The sequence below is a fragment of the Stegostoma tigrinum genome, chromosome 3 (genome assembly GCF_030684315.1).
Source record: "Stegostoma tigrinum isolate sSteTig4 chromosome 3, sSteTig4.hap1, whole genome shotgun sequence".
Classification (NCBI taxonomy): domain Eukaryota; kingdom Metazoa; phylum Chordata; class Chondrichthyes; order Orectolobiformes; family Stegostomatidae; genus Stegostoma; species Stegostoma tigrinum.
Genome location: NC_081356.1, coordinates 42,231,621 through 42,246,476, shown reverse-complemented (window position 1 = coordinate 42,246,476; position 14,856 = coordinate 42,231,621).

Sequence of the window (14,856 nt, the reverse complement as noted above, 5' to 3'; positions counted from 1 at the left end):
TGGGTCTCATTATCTCAGATTATTCATTCAGAAATTCTTTGCTCAGCAAATGGAACTTGTGAAAGCAGGGTGTAGAGCTGGATGAACACAGCAGGCCAAGCAACATCAGAGGAGCAGGAAGGCTGGCGTTTTGGGTCTGGACCCTTCTTCGGAAATGGGGGAGGGGAAGGATGTTCTGAAATAAATAGAGAGGTGGGGAGATGGATGGAAGGTGAATAAAGGAACAGATAGGTGGAGAGGAGATGGACAGGTCAAGGAGGCAGGGATGGACTGGGCTCATTTTAGGATGAGAGATAACAAAGTGAGTGTAGGTGGGAAAGTTAGGATGGGGGTTGGTCAGTCAAGGGAAGATTGTCAGGTCAAAGAGGTGGGCTGGAGGCTGGGAGATAGGAGGTGGAGGTGGGGGTTGGTCACTGAGGTGGGAGGAGCGGATAGGTGTGAGAAAAGACAGACAGGCCAAGGAGGCGGGGATGAGCTGGGCTCGTTTTAGGATGAGAGATAACAAAGTGTGGGACTGGATGCACACAGCAGGTCAAGCAGCATCTCAGGAGCTCAAAAGCTGACGTTTTGGGCCTAGACAATTCTAGGATGAGGTGGGGAGATTTTGAAGCTTACTGGCTCCATCTCCACCTCGACCTGTCTGTCTCCTCTCTTGTCTGTCTGCTCCTTTATACACCTTTCATCCGCCTCCCCCTCTCTCTATTTATTTCAGAATCCCCTTCCCCACCCACATTTCTGAAGAAGGGTCCAGACCCGAAACATCAGCCTTCCTGCTCCTCTGATGCTGCTTGGCCCACTGTGTTTGTCCAGCTCTACACCTTGTTATCTCAGATTCTCCAGCATCGGCAGATCCTACTATCTCTGGAACATATGAGCTTCCATTTGCTTATTGTCACTCTCAAATCATTCACTTTTCTGTAAAAAGGGAACTTTAAGTAATGGACCGCTGATTTGAACTGTTAATCTTAATTGTATGTCAATAGGTTGGCTCATACAGTATGACGTGGTCTGGCTGGTCCTTCAATTGCTATTGTCTCCTTTTTTAGCCTTGTGCTTTCCATTTCTGGCATGTGCTGTATCTTTTGATGGCTTTGCAGATGTTTATCCAGTACACAGCAGACCTAGCTCTGGATTTGGACTTCTCCTCGTGTGACTTTGATGCTGTGGACAAGATATCTCTACATTGTTTTTGGTACAATGAATCTGGATCTGACTGGGAGATCATCAGCAGAATTTTACATTTCCCACTATCTCTGCAGGTTTACAGTGGGAAGGGCAAGGCCTGGGCCAGTCAGGCTCTATCCATCTTTTCTCCCGACCCATCAATGCCCCATCTGAAGTTCCTAAAAGTGACCAATTTCTACTACTAATAGGCCATTTCCTGACCTAGCTGCAGTTTTCAGTCTGGCAGGAGGAGTTCTGGATGAGAGAGGAAAATCAGAAAGCGATTCAGCTCAAGCCTTACGCTTAGGGGATCAGATGGGAGATGTAACCCCCTCAAAAGCCTCCTTTCTCCCTTCAACATCAAGTGCAACATCCCTTCAAAAGATCTAGATCCTGCAGCTACCTCCTCACTCTGACATCTTCACCATCATTCTCACTACCTGATTGCCCAAATCCCCATTAGTCTCACTGCCCTGAGAGCCCTCCCTCTCCCACTTCCCTGGTCCGAGACTCTAGGAGCCCAGATTCAGGGGACTCCTTCTGGGCTGGTCCCATCCAGTGCTGCTCCAAGCATTGCTGAGACTCAAGGGTTGTCAGCCACTCAAAGGAAACTGTCTGAAGCAGGACTTTCTATCAACAGTATGGAATCCCATCTCCGGACAGCTAATGCTTCTTGGAGTGCTGAATAGGCTGAGTAGTCAGTATCCACAGCAAAGTATTGGCCAAAGCTAGTGAAGGGAACCTCACCATTCCAAAATTCCTGACTCATCTTCTTACGAGAGTTTATCTCTGATAGAACAATGTTGCCACATTACTGGCTGTTTGTCGTATTTTATCAGACCATCCCCGGATCACAATGTGTGAAATTATCTACAAATGTTCTCCTTTGCTGCTCTCATCTCTAAATAGGCTCCATTTTGGTGGTGTTATTTTGACAATGTGATAGATCTTTATACCCAGCTCTTGAAATAGGTCAATGGAAATAAGTGAATCTAATTCATGCTCTGCCATGTTCTTCGCAGCCTTCAAAACATTATTGATGATGATAAGCACCTCACCAAGATCTTCCCTACACCTCCCCTTCTTACCTTCAAATAACCATCAAGCCTTAAAGAGACCATTGTTTGAAGCAAACTAGCTAGCCTTCAGGACAACATTGACCACAACGCCACACAACCCTGCCATGGCAACCTCTACAAGACATGTCAGATCATCGACATGGATATTACCATCACAGGTGGGAACACCACCCACCATGTACACAGCAAATATTCATGTGACTCGTCCAATGTTGTCTATCTCATACACTGCCAGCAAGGATGATATATGGTGACATGATATATTGGTGAAACCATGCAGATGCTACGACAACAGTGGACACCACACAACAATCGCCAGACTGGCGTGTTCCCTCCCTGTGGGGGATCACTTCAGTGGTGAAGGGCATTTGGCCTCAGATCTTTGGGTAAACACCCTCCAAGGCAGATTTTGGGATACACAGCAACACAGAGTTGCCGAGCAGAGGCTGATAGCCAAGTTACATATCCCTGATGACAGCCTCAACAAGGATCTTGGGTTCATATCACACTACAGGTGACCGCACCACACTGTAACCTCACACACACATATTCACACACACTCGCACAGACTGTCTCTCTCATACACACACACTCATACGTGCACACATGCACGCGCACAAGTGCACATGCACACACATATATTTACATATACATCTATGGGGTGAATTTGCATTTGCAAATACATTCTATTTTGTTCAAAAAGCACACAATTTGTAGACACAGCTAGTCAATGCGGCATTTTATAAATTCCTGCTTTGGAAATAAAACCAGCCTGACTCCAGGTTAAAATACATACAGATTCTAAACAAAGCCTCACACCTAAAATGCATTGTCTGACCTGAAATTTCACCTCTTGTATACACTGAGAAAACCTTTAGTTATCATGGGCCAGTAACTTGAAGAAATTCTGGTATTCTCAGTTTAATTAAACAAAACCTGCAACTCCTTTCCTTACTGATTTAAGAGATAATAGGAGGGAGTCAACCCTCAATACATTTCAATACATTTGTATCAGTTGTATGATCTTTTACTTATAAATTCTGTATCTTGATGTCTCTTTCACTACACCTGATGAAGGAGCAACACTCTGAAAGCTACTGTTTTCAAAAAAAACCTGTTGGACTAAAACCTGGTGTCATGTGATTTTTGACCTTTGTTTTTGAGGATAGCACTTTTCAATTTCTTATGTGATCTAAACCTTCTGTCAAATCATTAAGCTGACAAGCTATTCATTCTGTGTGTGGAATTTTACTGCTGTTTTGCTGTTTCCTCTTGTGACCATTCTCAATTTCTCCCATTCACTCAGGGTCTTCAGATGTTATATTTGGTCCAATGTTTTTGCTGCAGTAAATGAGGTTTTCCATTCAACATTTGGTCCAAAAGTAGATTGTTAGCTAATATCCATTACTGAACAGCTCATGATTCAATAAAGCTGCATTCCAACCAATGTACCTGATCATTTAACAATTTTATGGTCATTATTGCTTTCTCAGCTTTTCTGTTGACCTGTGGATGTGAACAAGAACTTGTGGCACAATGCTTCCTGATTGCATTATGAACCTGTTAAACTTGTCATTCACAATTTGCAGACCATTGTCTGAAACAATCTCATCTGAGAGAAGATTTTCTTTGGTGCTTTGATCACTGAATCAGCTGTGATTGTGTGAAGTTTAGAAATGTCCACTCTCCTAGAATAATAATCCATCAGTTTCAAATATGTGATAACAAAGTGTAGAGCTGGATGAACACAGCAGGACAAGCAGCATCAGAAGAGCAGGAAGGCTGACCTTTCGGACCTTGACGCAGGTTTCTGAAGAAGGGTCTAGGCCCGAAACGTGAGCCTTCCTGCTCCTCTGATGTTGCTTGGCCTGCTGTGTTCATCTAGCTCTACACTTTGTTATCTCAGATTCTCCAACATATGCAGTTCCTACTATCTCAGTATCAAATATGCTTTCTTTTTGGAAGTAGAAAATGTCTAGTCTCAGTCTTTTCCAATACAGAACTGGGAGATGAGAAGATGTAAGGGGTCCACTGGTGTTTGATTATTCGTTGCACAGATGTAGTAAGATCTTTTGAAAATCTTTATTTCTTTTAAGATGTCTCATCACCATAGAAGTTGTTGTACATTGGCCCTATACTTAGTGAATCCTAATTGCCAAACATGAATTATTCTTCAATTTTCTTCTCACTTGTATTTAGGTATTACCAGCCTATAATCAAAAAACAGTAGATCATCTTTTATGGTCAAGAGTATCCTTTGTCATAAATTTGCACTAAAATGTGTCTGCCTGCCTGTATCTAAACTTTGTCTAAATTTTGTGCATGCAACATTCGCCTTTTGACCTTCACAGATTTCCTGTAATTTCCTCTCTGAGATTTCAAAAGAGTTCATTATTACTGTCAAAACATATTCCTACTTCCTTGATAAGGACTAAGTCTTCCGCTCTGGATAATGTCCCAGCTGTATTCTGAGCCTTCCCTGAGACTTAGAATGTTAAGTGGTCATGCTTCAATAATTTGAGTCTGAGCTCCTGGATCATTGGTGATAATTTGACTATTTCCTTGGGATCCAAAAGGATAATCCATGAATTTGGCCTGTTTTCTCTTGAAACTTTAATTCTATCAGATAATGTGAGAAGCTTGTCACCCCCGAGTAACTGTTAAAGCCTCTTTCTCAAAGGGTATTTTGTGCCTAGATGAGGCAGACTGTTTTCCTCACACCATCATTCCTGAACCCGAATGCATACCGTGTCTAATATTGTGGAAGATGTGTACATATAGCCATTGTGGCCAATCTTCGATTATAGTTGTAGGGATTGTAATGACATCAACCAAGTGGAGATCATAGAATATGAGTTCCCTGATTAGAACCAATTAACGGCCCCAATCAGGGACCTCTAGCTGATGGTTAAAACTGGAGTGTCAGAAATCCTGTCACTCTGAGAAGTGGCTCTTAAGAAGCTGGGTCAAAATCATAGACATTCTACATGTAAATAAAAGATTACTTGGTGACAGGATATTGGCCTCTGTGGAATTATTTCAGTGGCAATGGCGTAAAGGATGTTCCTGAAGAAAATCACTTGCAGTAGTTGCCTTTGAGTTTGGCTAAGCATTGCGGACAGCCTGCTGTTATTTGGTAAGCTTGACTCATTCAATCCTGCTATAAAAGACTGGAGCCGGTATGTGGAGAGAACGTGTTTTTTTTCCTGTGCAAATGACATTGGGGCAAATGAAAAGCAAGGAGTGATGCTCCTGAGATTTTGTCAGCTTTTTCAGTTAATAGGCTTTTTCAGTTAATAGGCACCAGATACTGAAACCTTTCAAGAGTTGATAGATTTAGAAAAGGAATATAATGATGCCAAAACTCCTCTAATTCTGAGAAGTCATCAGTTTTACTCAGGAATTCAAGAACCATGGGAATCTGTATCAGGATTTTTGATTCGGTTAAGACAACTGCAGAATCATGCAACTTTGGTTTAACCCTTGATGAGATGCTGAGACACAGCTTGGTATGTGGAATTAATGATGTAACCATGCAAAAGTGCCTGCTAGCTGAACTCCAACTGGACTTCAAACAGGCCCTACAATTGTGCCTACCATGAAAATGTGGCAAGTGAAGCATATGAACTGCTGGGTATTTGATGGAAGTAGACACCCTCGCCAGCCTGACAGAGCTTGGAGAACACCACTTCAGTGAAGGCAATTGCACAGCCTCACTCAGGACATGCCCTGAACAGAAGCACTCGAGGTCAACCCCCTGTAAAGCCTCAAAACAAAGCCAAACCTCAACCAAACAGTTGGAATTTTCTTCAGGGTCCTGGCTAGCAAGCCACTGTATTTCCTGTCAATACGCAAACTTGAAACAGCAAAAGAAGCCCACTGGACCTAAATTGAGTAAGAGAACTCAAAGGCCAGTATCCAGGAGAGTGCACACCTTGGAACAGTCACCTGCATCTGGTTTGGAACAGTTAAATTGTTTAGCAACATTCAAATCAGAACCAATCAAAATAAACACCTGGTTAAAGGTCAGAGATAATGGGAACTGCAGATGCTGGAGAATCCAAGATAATGAAGTGTGAAGCTGGATGAACACAGCAGGCCACAGCTCATCCCCTCCCCCCACTACATCCCAAAACCAGCCCAGCCTGTCTCTGCCTCCCTAACCTGTTCTTCCTCTCACTCATCCCTTCCTCCCACCCCAAGCCGCACCTCCATTTCCTACCTACTAACCTCATCCCACCTCCTTGACCTGTCCGTCTTCCCTGGACTGACCTATCCCCTCCCTACCTCCGCACCTATACTTTCCTCTTCACCTATCTTCTTTTCTCTCCATCTTCAGTCTGCCTCTCCCTCTCTCCCCCTATTTATTCCAGAACCCTCACCCCATCCCCCTCTCTAATGAAGGGTCTAGGCCCAAAACGTCAGCTTTTGTGCTCCTGAGATGCTGCTTGGCCTGCTGTGTTCATCCAGCTTCACACTTTAGCCTGGTTAAAGGTCACCTGGTTCTAATGGAGGTTGGCTGTTCCAGTTATCACAGAACTAGTCTTTAGCAAAATTAACTCTGGACTCCACTTAATTTTGCACAAGATCTTGGTTAGTCTGAGAACCTATAATGGGGAAGCTTTACAAATTAAGAGTACAAGTTTGGTTCTGGTCTCTTATGAGAAGCAATTGATTCAGTTACCATCAAATGATTGCAGTAAAAGCCTCAAGCCCAATCTTGATGGGATGAAATTGCTTGAAAAAGAGTCACCTAGATTGGCTAAAAATATTTTGGCTTAGGAAATTGCTGCCTGAGTGAAATCCTAATTAAATACCTGAAAGCTTTTCAGGAAGGCCTAGTGGATATCAAAAGGAGCCAGGGTCACCTTGCGTGTTGACAAGGAAGCAATTCCATGAATCTGGAATGTCCGCCCAGGGCTGGCAGAATCAGAAGGATGAAAAGCAAAGGAATCATCAAACCAGTACAGTCTGTGGAATATGCAGCACTGGGTACACCGATTGTAAAGCCTGATGGGTTGGTTTGTATTTGTAGGGATTTTAAACAAATGGTAAACTGCTATTCACAGCTGGATAGAGACTCAATCTTTCAGATACTGGATTTATGCACAAAGCTGGTGGGGGAGCCGATTTCACAACACTGAATATGAGCCATGCGTACTTGCAATTGTGGTTAGATGACACTTCCAGGAAGGATGTGACAATTAATACCCATAAGGATTTGCACCAATATATCAGACTTGCATTTGGGATATCATCAGCCTGTGCAATTTTTCAGCAGACGATGGCTAACATTCTATAAGGTCTACACCAGGTCATCTTTATTTAGACGAAACGCTGACATACTAATAAAGGGAAAAACAGCAAGGACCACTTAGAGAGCTTTGACATCATCCTTAGATACTTCCATGCGGGTGTATGCCTTAGAAGAGAATACGTGTGTTCCAGGCGCCCCAAGTGGCGTACTTGGGCTCCAGAATCCACAAGACAGATGTTTAGAAGAATTACACCCGTTGGAAGATAAAGTGAAGGTAAGCAAAGATGCCGTGGCTCCCACATCTGTAAAGCTTAGCTCTTTCTTTGCGTTGGTGAATTATTGCAAAAAGTTCATATAAAGCCTGCTTCCTTCCTGGCACTTTTGTATCGACTCTTTTAAAAAAGGTCAGCCTAGGAAGTGCTCATGTAGCCAAGCCATAGTTTTCAGAGAAGTGAAGAAACAGCCATCCAGTAAGATTTTGGCACAGTATGATTCCAAGTAAGATTTGGCATTGCCATGTAATGTCTCCCCAGATGCCATCGAGTAGAATTAGCTCATTGGTGGCCCAATGAAGAGGAATGTCCAATAGCATACGCATCCAGGACTTTGGCCAACGCAGAGTGTAAATATGTGCAGGTAGAGAAGGAAGGTTTGATAGTCATTTTGGCAATCATATTTGGAGTCAGGAAATTCCACCGATTTTCCTACATGCTTAAATCTGCAATAATAACAGACAGCAAATCCGCTGCTTGGTCTACTTAAAGATAACAAGGCAGTGCGAACCATAGTTTCAGGTTGAATTTAGTGGTGGGGTCTAATGCTAAGTGTATGGAGTTATAAGTTGGAACACCACCTGGGAAGCCAAGCAGTAATTGCAGATGCGTTGAGCTGCCTCCCACTCACAGGTTCACCACTGTTGGTGCCACCAATGGAAGAGTCCATAATGGTTCTAAATTTTCTGAACATACTTTCAGCCATAGCTGACAACATCAGACTTTGGACACAGAGGTCCAGTCCTGGCAAACAACTAGTGGAGGAAACCAAAGAGCCGTCACAACCAGGATTGAACCTTTTGTGCCAGAGAGAACAGATCATAGTAGAGGTCAACATATTATTACGGAAGCAAGAGTGATTGTCCCAAGCAAAAGCCATCGCCAGATACTGGAAGCACACCACTAGGATTTCCAAAATGAACAAGTTGGTCAGAAGTATGTCCAGTGGCCAGGATTGGATGCAGACGAAGCCATGTTGGAGGCACAGTGCCCAGAATATCAACAAGGAAAGAATTTACCGCCAGCATTCCCTCCACATTCATGAGACTCTGGACTTGTTTACATATCGACTATGCAGGTCCTTTCATGGGGTTCAACGTTAGTTTTGATGATAAAAAAGCTGAGTGCATCTTTTGAAATACATGGACTCCTGGAAGCATCAGTCACAGTTAATAGGTCATCATTTACCAACAGGTATTTAGCATGTTTTGTAAAGTCATACAGCATGGAAACAGACCCTTCAGATTAAATAGTCTGCACTGGCCATATTCTCAAACTAAACTGTCCCATCTGCCTGTGTTTGGCCCATATCCCTTAAAATCATTCTTATTCATGTACTTATCCAAATGTCTTTTAAACATTTTAACTGTTGGCATTCAACATATAAAGACAGTTCCATGCCATCCAAGATCCAGTGGTCTGGCACAAAGAGCATTCCTGACTTTGAAGGCAGGCTTAAACAAACAAAACAAAGAAACAAAGAAACCTACACCACAGAAACAGGCCCTTCGGCCCTCCAAGCCTGTGCCGATCAAGATCCTCTGTCTAACCTGTCATCTATTTTCAAACGGCCTGTGTCCACTTGCTCCCTGCTCATCCATGTACCTGTCCAAATATATCTTAAAAGACGCTAACATGTCTGCATCTACCACCTCTGCTGGCAATGCATTCCAGGCGCCCACCACCCTCTGTGTAAAGAACTTCCAACGCATATCTCCCTTGAACTTTCCTCCTCTCACTTTGAGCTCATGACCCCTAGTAATTGAGTCCCCCACTCTAGGAAAAAGCTTTTTGCTATCCACCCTGTCTATACCCCTCATGATTTTGTAGACCTCAATCAGGTCTCCCCTCAACCTCTGTCTTTCTAATGAAAATAATCCTAATCTATTCAACCTCTCTTCATAGCTAGCACCCTCCATAGCAGGCAACATCCTGGTGAACCTCCTCTGCACCCTCTCCAAAGCATCCACATCCTTTTGGTAATGTGGCGACCAGAACTGTACACAGTACTCCAAATGTGGCCAAACCAAAGTCCTATACAACTGCCACATGACCTGCCAACTCTTGTACTCAATACCCTGCCCAATGAAGGAAAGCATGCCATATGCCTTCTTGACCACCCTATGGACCTGCGTTGTCACCTTCAGGGAACAATGGACCTGAACACCCAGATCTCTCTGTTCATCAATTTTCCCTAGGACTTTTCCATTTACTGTATAGTTCGCCCTTGAATTTGATATTCCAAAATGCATCACCTCGCATTTGCCCGGATTGAATTCCATCTGCCATTTATCTGCCCAACTCTCCAGTCTATCTATATTCTGCTGTAATTTCTGACAGTCCCCTTCACTATCAGCTACTCCACCAATCTTAGCGTCATCAGCAAACTTGCTGATCAGACCACCTACGCCTTCCTCCAGATCATTTTCATATATCACAAACAACAGTGGTCCCAGCACAGATCCTTGTGGAACACCACTGGTTATAGGTCTCCAATCTGAGAAACTCCCTTGTACTACTATCCTCTGTCTCCTGTTGCCCAGCCAGTTTTTTATCCATCTAGCTAGCACACCCCGGACCCCATGTGACTTCACTTTCTCCATCAGCCTGCCATGGGGAGCCTTATTAAACGCCTTACTGAAGTCCATGTATATGACATCTACAGCCTTTCCGTCATCAATCAACTTTGTCACGTCCTCAAAGAATTCTATTAAATTGGTAAGACACGACCTTCCCTGTACAAAACCATGTTGCCAATCACTGATAAGCCCATTTTCTTCCAAATGGGAATAGACCCTATCCCTCAGTATCTTCTCCAGCAGCTTCCCTACCACTGACGTCAGGCTCACCTGTCGATAATTACCTGGATTATCCTTGCTGCCCTTTTTAAACAAGGGGACAACATTAGCAAGTTTCCAGTCCTCTGGGACCTCACCCGTGTCTAAGGACACTGCAAAGATATCTGTTAGGGCCCCGGCTATTTCCTCTCTCGCTTCCCTCAGTAGCCTGGGATAGATCCCATCTGGACCTGGGGACTTGTCCACCTTAATGTCTTTTAGGATACCTAACACTTCCTCCTTCCTTATGTCAACTTGACCTAGACTAAGCAAACATCTATCCCTAACCTCAACATCCGTCATGCCCCTCTCCTTGGTGAATACCGATGCAAAGTACTCGTTAAGAACGTCACCCATTTTCTCTGACTCAGCGCATAACTTTCCTTCTTTGTCCTTAAGTGGGCCAATCCTTTCTCTAGTTACCCTCTTACTCTTTATATATAAATAAAAGGCTTTAGGATTTTCCTTAACCATGTTTGCCAGCAATATCTCATGTCCTCTCTTAGCCCTCTTAATCTCTTTTTTCAGATTCACTCTACGTTCCAGATATTCTTGCAAATCTTCGTCTGTCTTCAGTTGCCTAGACCTCATGTATGCTTCCTTTTTTCTCTTGGCTAGTCTCAATTTCACCTGTCAACCATGGCTCCCTAATCTTGCCTTTTCTGTTCCTCATTTTCACAGGAACATGTCTCTCCTGCACGCTAATCAACTTCTCCTTAAAAACCTCCCACATATCAAATATGGATTTGCCTTCAAACAGTTTCTCCCAATCTACATTCCTCAGATCCTGCCAAATCTTGGTATAGTCGGCCTTCCCCCGGTTTAGTACTCTTCCTTTAGTACCACTCCTATCCTTGTCCATGAGTATTGTAAAACTTACGGAATTGTGGTCGCTAGTTCCAAAGTAGTCCCCTACTGTATTATCAACCACCTGGCCAGGTTCATTCCCCAGCACCAGGTCCAGTATGGCCCTTTCTAGAGTTGGACTACATACATACTGCTCTAGAAAACCCTCCTGGACACACCTTACAAATTGTGCTCAGTCTTGACCCCTAACACTGAGTGAATCCCAGTCAATGTTGGGAAAATTAAAATCTCCCATCACCACCACCCTGTTTCTCCTACACCTTTCCATTATCTGTTTACATATTTGTACCTCTATCTCACGCTCGCTGTTGGGAGGCCTGTAGTACAGCCCCAGCATTGTTACTGCATCCTTCCTATTTCTGAGTTCTACCCATATTGCCTCACTGCTTGAGTCTTCCATGGGGCCCTCCTTCAGTGCGGCTTTGATATCGTCTTTGACCATTACTGCAACTCCTCCGCCCCTTTTACCTCCCTCTCTATCCTGCCTGAAGCATCGACATCCTGGGACAACTAGTTGCCAGTCATGCCCTTCCCTCAACCAAGTCTCAGTAGTAGCAATAACATCATACCTCCAGGTACTGATCCAAGCCCTAAGCTCATCTGCTTGTCTACTACACTTCTCGCATTAAAACAAATGCACCTCAGACCTCCTGTCCCTTTGTGTTCATCATCTGCACCCCGACAACTATTCCCTTTAGTCACACTGACTCCATTATCTAGTTCCCTACAGGCTTTCGTTTCTACCTCTTCTGTCCAATATTTGGTTCCCATTCCCCTGCCACATTAGCTTAAACCCTCCCCCACAGCACTAGCAAAAGCACCCCCAAGGACATTGGTTCCAGTCCGGTTCAGGTGTAGACCGTCCAATTTGTAATAGTCCCACCTTCACCAGAACCGGTTCAAATGTCCCAAAAATCTGAACCCCTCCCTCCTACACCATCTCTCAAGCCACGCATTCATCCTGGCTATTCTTTCATTTCTGCACTGACTAGCACGTGGCACTGGTAGCAATCTTGAGATTACTACCTTTGAGGTCCTACTTTTTAACTTGGCTCCTAACTCCTTAAATTCTGCTTGTAGGACCTCATCCCATTTTCTGCCTATATCGTTGGTGCCTATATGCACCACCACAACTGGCTGTTCGCCCTCCCCCTTCAGAATGTTCTGCAGCCGATCGGACACATCCCTGAGCCGTGCACCTGGGAGGTAACGTACCATTCGGGAGTCCCGTTTTCAACCACAGAACCGCCTATCTACTCCCCTTACAATTGAATCCCCAATGACTATCGTCCTTCCACTCTTTTTCCCAACCTTCTGTACAGCAGAGCCAGCCATGGTGCCGTGAACCTGGCTACTGCTGCCTTCCTCTGGTGAGCCATCTCCCCAGCAGTATTCAAAACGGAATACCTGTTTTGGAGGGAGATGACCGCAGGGGACACCTGCACTGCCTTCTTGCTCTTCCTCTGCCTTTTGGTCACCCATTCGCTATCTCCCTCAGCAATCCTAATCTGCGGTGTGATCAAATTGCTAAACGTGCTATCTCCGACCCCATCAGCATCACGTATGTTCCAAAGTGAGTCCATCCGCAGCTCCAGAGCCATCATGCGGTCTAACAAGAGCTGCAGCTGGACACACTTCCTGCATGTGAAGGAGTCGGGAACATCAGCCCTGTCCCTGAGCTCCCACATTGAGCAAGAGGAGCACAACACGGGTGTGAGATCTGCTGACATTATTAAACTTAACTTAGATAAATGAAAAAGGAACCAAAAGGTTTTTGGCAATCACAATATGTGAAACGTGAAACAGAAAAAGCCTTACCTTATCTACACACCACCGAGTCTTTTTTTAGGTTAGAGGAGGAGGGCGGGTGGGAGACACTACACGTGTAGTGTCTCGGGTTCAGCCGCTGCCCAAATAAATGAAGACTGCTCCCGCTTGAGGTAAGCTTTTTAAAGTGGTAAAAAAAAGTTACCTTCCCGGCAGCCTCCTGGTGCTCTCTCTGTCTGGCTCTCTTGCTCTCCTCGCGAAATTAAAGAAACAGCCTACAGCTTCACTATGTACCAAATTGTCCTGGTTCCTATTTGATTAAAGGATCAGCCCTCATGCAAACACAAGTATAGCTCCAGCGGATTTATTAATGGACAGAACACTTTGCACCAGTTTAAATCAGATCTTCCTGGATCTGGGGTGAATGTGAAATGGCAGCGGGAATGTCAGTGATGGACACGAGATTCCACTAAGTGGGAGAGTTTACTTCAGGGAATGAAGTTTGGTATAAGAACAATGGGAATGGCCCTGCACAATAAAAGGCATGGTTGACCAGATGTCAGGTCCAGTAACAAGTAAAGTTCAGGTATGGTCCTGAACAAGCATGTCGACCATATAAAAGCAGTAAACTCACATATGGGGTGGGAGCTAAACATGTCCAGCTCCTTGGAACAGTCAGAAAGGCTGTCAGAATCCATGAGTTCTCCCTATCCTTCAAGAATTGAAGAGACCTCAGAATCTGAAATTAACACGTCTGATGTCATGATTTCAAAACCTTTGCTGCCTTGAGAAGATAATGAATTTCTTCCAAGGTGCCTCAGGCATAACAGGTGAGCTACTTACACATCACCCATATCAAAGGCAGTAAGGAACCGGCCTATGTCCTCAGACTCAGGGAGGGATGTGTGTAGTCACTATTATGAGGTCAATCAGGTAGACCTCATTTCATATGAGTTCCCTAATTGGGACTATTAATCTGGTCCAATCAGAGAGCTCTGGCTAACAGATATAAACAGGAGTGTCAGGCATCCTGTCATTTTGAGTGCTCGCTCTGAGGGAGCTGGAACAGTGTTATGAACATACCACATGTAAATAAAGTGTGATTAAGTGATGGGATGCCAGACCTTTTGGAGTTATTTTAGTAGTCATCTCATACATCTGACAAAAGTTTTGTTTTGGTTCTGAAATGCTGTGGTCTACTCTAGAATCCAATGTCATTGACCTTTTCTCAAAATCTCGGAGAGTTTGTGTGATTGTAAATAGATTTGGAGTTAACTCCCTCACCTGTTTCCCTTTCCTAAGGAGTTGAAAGTCATCTTGGCTGTGGGAATTCATTTCTTGCCTGTTGCTTCTGAAGATTGACCATAAATACTTTCTCTTGCACAATATACACCAAATATAATTATTGTTATTGTAAATTGGCACTTTGCATTGAATATGAGGTCTGCTTCGCTCCATTTTCAGAACTTCACAAAGTCTGTGTTCATGGTCTCTTTCTGCATATGACAGATTAATCCTAGTTTCACTTTAAGGATATGAGGAGATGCAAGTTAAGGAGAGTGTAAACTTGAAAGTAAAAGCATATAAAGCAGTCAGAAGTCTAGGATAAATTC